The sequence below is a fragment of the Macadamia integrifolia genome, chromosome 5 (assembly GCF_013358625.1).
Source record: "Macadamia integrifolia cultivar HAES 741 chromosome 5, SCU_Mint_v3, whole genome shotgun sequence".
In the NCBI taxonomy this organism is placed as follows: Eukaryota; Viridiplantae; Streptophyta; class Magnoliopsida; order Proteales; family Proteaceae; genus Macadamia; species Macadamia integrifolia.
The window spans coordinates 1,059,101-1,065,100 of NC_056561.1; positions in this window are offsets into that span (position 1 = coordinate 1,059,101).

Below are 6,000 nucleotides of genomic sequence, written 5' to 3' on the forward strand. Positions count from 1 at the left end.
GCCGAACTGACCGAAGGTCCTTGCCACGGTCGGGGGCTCAAGCTAAGGCCGAGCCGAACTGACTGAAGGTGCTTGCCTCGGTCGGGGTCTCGTACAAGGCCGAGCCGAACTGACCTAAGGTCCTTACCTCGGACGGTGCTCAGGTTAAGGCCGAGCCGAACTGACCGAAGGTCCTCACCTCGGTTGGGAGTTTGGCCAAAGCCGAACGGACCTGACCGAAGGTCCTCACCTTGGTCGGGGGTCGGCCAAAGCTGAACGGACCCGACCGAAGGTCCTTACCTCGGACGGTGCTTAGGCTAAGGCCGAGCCAAACTGACCGAAGGTCCTTGCCTCGGTCGGGGGCTCAAGCTAAGGCCGAGCCGAACTGACCGAAGGTGCTTACCTCGGTCGGGGTCTCGTACAAGGCCGAGCCGAACTGACCTAAGATCCTTGCCTCGGACGGTGCTCAGGCTAAGGATGAGCCGAACTGATCGAAGGTCCTTGCCTCGGTCGATGTCTCGGACAAGGCCGAGCCGAACTGACCCAAGGTCTTCACATAGGCTGACTGAAGCTCTCAGTTGCAAGCAGAACTAAAGCCGAAGGAATAAGGCCGAAGGCAGGAAAAAGAGGGAAAAATTACAATTACAAAAAATTTGGTTACTCCCACAGGAAGAGACTCCTAGCGGGAGTAAGGGGGCTCCTGATACAGCCAAATCATACGGCTCAGTAGGGTGAGGACACGCGTCGCCCACCGGGACACGTGTTGCCCACCAGGTAGGGAGTACGAAGACTCTATCACGCTCTGTCACGTCGTTTGCATGAAGGGAATATTCCCCACGAGGAGGACAGAGGTATTGGAGCAAGACTAGGAGAGAGAGGAAGGTGGACCCCAGAAGGCAAGAGGAAACCCTAGCCCCGAATAAGCATATAAGGAGGCCCAGAGGAAGGAAAGAGGTAAGCTCTCAGACCCTCACCATTACTCCCTTACTGAAAACTGTGCGGCCGACCCTAACTTGAGCATCGGAGGACTAACCCTGGACAAAGCTCCGGGCCTCCGCCGTCTGTGCTTGTGCAGGACGAACTCGCGGGGTTTTTTGGCAGCAACAAGGTGTAACTATTTTACCGAAAAAACAGATAATAGGTGTAACTACAATACTTACATTTGGTTTGGCATCCGTACTACTTGCCACGTTGGATAATACAGAAGGTTGGTATGAAAGGGACAAGACTAATGGGTTGGCACAAAACAGTATCATTGGGCAGTAAAGTCATTTTATATGAGGAGGAGAGGGAGTGACAAACACTGAGATGCTGTAACAACCTTTCCCTACTACACTCCATCTCATTTGTCAGAGTTCCTTCTAGCTAAGGATGTAAATGGATAGTTGAAAACTTATCGTATTCATATTCATTTAGAATAATCCATATTCGGAAAATCACAATCCAAAAATTATTCGAATCTGTCCGATAACTAATCGGATACAAATATACTAATCCCATTTACCAACCGATTATTATCCGATTCGTTTAGTTACTCGATGGTAGTAAAATATCCGTGCCAGTCTAACCGATTAAATAACCTTATTCAAGGGTCAAAGCTCTCTCTCTCTCTCTTCGATGATCATTCAGATCGAACAATAATTGGATTATCTGATTAGTGATCAAATTCGGAATTGAAACTAATTTCATATCCTAACGGATAAAACGGTTCGAATACGGATATAAAATTTTTAAACGGATTCAAAAACGAAATTGTCCTATCCAAGCCGAATTCGAACCATTTACATCCCTACTTCTAGCCGAATGGGGTTTCCTTTATTTTACTTTTTTTATAAGAAAAGAAAACGGCATTATCTAGAGTTTTCACCAAGTTCCCACCACAGGAAAGAGTTCGTCGTGAGTATTGGAGCAATGCAAATCTATTCTATATGATAGCTCGGTATGTCTTACGCACTCCAGGGTGAGGAGCACGTCCCGTTATTGTGGAAGTGGTGAAGCAACTAAAGGAAGGCTATGTGAGCCATTCATAACTATTATGTATGCATATCTATTGAGACCTTTGAATGATAATCATTTAAAAGTGACCCATTATCAGGACAAGCAGGAAACTCCAGAGTTCAAGTCAATTACTGATTTGGGAAAATACCTCTAGGAAAGACTTGTGAAGATATAAACTGGTATTGCCATTGGTGGCCACTAATCGGTTTCTAGATGAAGACCCCTGATTGCAACTACATCAGGTTGGGCTTAACTCATACTTCATTTTACCTCTCTTCGTACATCATGCGACAGTATCAGCTCCCATAGGGAGATTCAGTGAAGATTAAGAGCTTTTATCCCTCACAAGAATTGTCTACTAATATTTTATGTTTTCTTGCTAAGATCTAACAAAAATATAAGGAGGCAGGACCTCATGCTTTGTATTAAAAAGCTAATGATATTGTTGAATAAAGGCTTGGTTTAATCTAGTATTCTAGTACTAGTTTGCATTTGGAGGTTGAAAATCGAAGGAATAAAACCACACATCATCCACAAAGTAATAAAAAATCACAATAAGAAAAAGAAATAAAATCCAAATAAAGTCAACAAGTAATATTATGTGCATATCTCTAAAGGAGAGAAAAAAAAAACTTTGTTTCTGTTCACATTCTCCTCAAACTAAGTAAAAGAGAAAAGTTTTTGTCTTGGTCCTACGACTGTGCATCCTTCCCATCACCAGCTTCAAAGAGGCCAAGATCATCCAAAGAAAATGTGGGCATACATCAGACTCTCCGCCTCCAACTCCAAATCTAGGTTCGGGCCTGAAGTTTGGCAATATCACCTTGGACCCACGACATGTTAAGTCAAGAGGGTAGGTTCCATGCAGTATGGGAGCATGAGTGAAGTTGTCCATGACACACGTAGCAGGCCCATGAGCAAAGAATGCAATTCAGCACAACATGACCCACCGGTTGATGGCCATTGGTAGGTCACTATCCAATCGGTGTGGTGCTACCGGTGGTTAGTATAGTTGTTGTACTTGTTGATTTTCTATTCCTACCATAGAAGGGGTTAAGCGTGGAGGTGTTAGGTCACTTACCACCAAGGTTTGGAAGGTCTAAATCCTCTTCAGTTCTGTCGACACTGACATGTGGGATCATTTCATCCTTCAAAACAGTGGACCATGGCTATCCACAAATCACTGATGCTGACCATCTTCAGTGCATCACCTATAAACAAAAGTTCAAATTTGACCGGATTAGGGCACGAGTATAACACTTTGTGGGTAGAGTTGACATCTCAAAAGTTAGTATTAGTGCTAACAACTATACCAACATTTTAGATATTGTGATACAAGATCATCCTATGTTGCTTGTACATGTTGTCGGTCTATTAACTATAACCATCATAAGTTTTAATGAAACTCAATTTGAAAGTCCAATAATTCAATATACAATAAATTGTTTATACAAGTGGAATCTGAATTTGTTTCATTTTCATTTATTGAAATGAATTCTAAAATCTGATTATGTCGTTGACTGCTTTGGCTTTATTTGTTTGGGGCAAGTTCAAACCAATTTAGTCCAATTCAAATATGAATTAGTTTTGTCTCTTATAACTAGTACTTTTATTGTGTCAACTTGCCCCCACTCTCTTGTATTAGTGGGTGGATGGAATTATTGTCTTCTTGAGGGTCACTGTTGCATTATTAAGGGTGTCAAATCGGAACTGAAACAGAAAACCAAATCTAGTTTCGAACCCAATACCCTAAACCAAATACAACCCATTATAATATGGTTAAATAATTTGATTTGGTCCAGATCTTGACTTATGTCAAGAACCATCGGATCTAACTAAAACCAGACTGATAGCTTAATGTCATTTTTTCCTCTTTAACTAAAAACTTTACGTAACTTATATGGAAACCCAACACAATTAATCAGCTAAATGATAGAGTTACAATTATAGTCCAACTGTAAAACCCTCTTTTTTTTTTTTTAGCCTTAGGACTCATGAACTTTGAGTTAAATAATCTACTTGACTGTAACTCTTCAAGTTTGAAGCGTTTTGTTCTTCTTCTTCTCACGATTAGCATAATAGCAAGGCTGAAAGCGTCCCTTCTTCCTTTTCTCATGATTTTTCAACAGCCAATCCGTCAATTCTTCTCAACAACATTACAGTAGGTCAGTTTTCCATCTCCTACAATGTTGCAACTTTTTGTATGAGCTTTCTTATCATTCTGATGTATTTCCATCTCCTACAATATTGCACTTGTTTGATTTTCAATCTCCAATAGCGTTGCAACTTTTTGTATGAGCTTTCTTATCTTTTGTATGTATATATGTTTTTTCTTAAAACTTATAAATTATTGTTGTTTATCTATAGATATAATGTTGGGACTCATCCAATCTGCCACATTGCAAATAATTGGGTGTTTGGGATAAATCTCAATGGGCCATTAAGCTAGGGACTTTGCCCTTGTTAATTGCTTGTTCCCGAATAAGAACTAGAACCAAACCATAACCGGATAGGTCGGGTACGAGTATATATTTTCAGAATCGAGACGGGACTTGGTCTGGTTCTGGATCACACTGATAGTCCTTGGAACCGAAACTAGAGCCGGACCGAATACCTGGCTCCGGACTGATTGACACCCTTATGCATTATATGTGATTAATTTAAATTTAAGTGCATTACACTTGTCGTTTTCATAAATTTTAACCAACCTAGGGTATTCAGATGTTCTCTTTGGTGTTACATATATAGTCTATGACATTCGGTTTTGTCACAAAACAATTTTTATAGCTTATTTATGACTTTTTGACACCCCATGATGATTCAAAACATTACGTGTGCATCATTTTAAGTAATATTTCTTTGAATTTATATGTGATATGTGTACTTTATGATGAACTACAATTTTGTTGAAATTTCATTCAAATGAAATGGACGTATTGTACTTAAATGATTTAAATTTGCCAATTTAGGTTTTTGGCGGCTTATTGGTATAAAACCAATTAAGTTGTTTACTTCATATGGATCTAAGCACCATATTATTTTTGTTTGCGAAGGGCTTATTATTGTTTTGGCTAAGTAAGTTATTTAGTTATTTGGTTCATGTGCCATATTAGGTAATGAATTGTTAACTTAAAAAAAATTATGAGAATTATTGTAATTGTCTTTAAAGTTTATGAGCTAATGTTCATATTAGGTATTAATATCATTCGGGCCTAACGACCATACTTGTTACACAAACTCTTAAATTTAATGCGTTAAGGATAAAGCAACATGTTTCATGTTTGTTTTCTATCATGAATAAATGTTTACGAGCTGCTATATTTAACATGTTGTCATTTTTTAAAATTGTCATATTTAGAATATTTTTATTTTTGGTAATGGCTAATGGTAGCCTTCCAATTTGTTCTCGTAGCAAGTGGGAAGAGCAACAACAACATTAGGGCTTGGCTATGGCCCCTGGCAATAGCTAGAATAGCAGCATAAGGGTTGCTTCCCTTCCTCTTCTTCTTCATTCTTCCTTCTTCCTTCTTCCTTCTTCCTTCTTCTTCTTTGTTTTCTTTCTTTCTTCGATGCTTCCCTACGCAGTCTGTAGGGTGCAAATGAAGAGAAAGGGTTGAGTTCCCTTTATATAGGGTCCAACCAAATGGACCTTAGGGTCTGTTTGGCTATGTCCCTAAGAAATAATTTAAATTAATTTATACTTTCAACCTCCATAACCCCTTGTAGGTCCCACTATCAACTGATGTAAATGATGGGTTATAAACCTTAATTAGGCCCTACACATGGTATAAGTGTAAGGAACTGCACTGTAAAGGAGTGGGCCCCACAAAGGAAAAACTCAATTTTCCTGCATTCTGCCAATCGCTCCGGCTGGACGATTGGCAGCTGGCGGCCTACCAGACATCCTATTCTTAGTCCATCAGTTGTCCTATCCTCTGGGCTTATGAGTCCACTCAATGTGGAACTAGTTCCACTTCTATTCTGGCCACCTTATATCCTTACCTGATTGGTGAATCTGCCAAA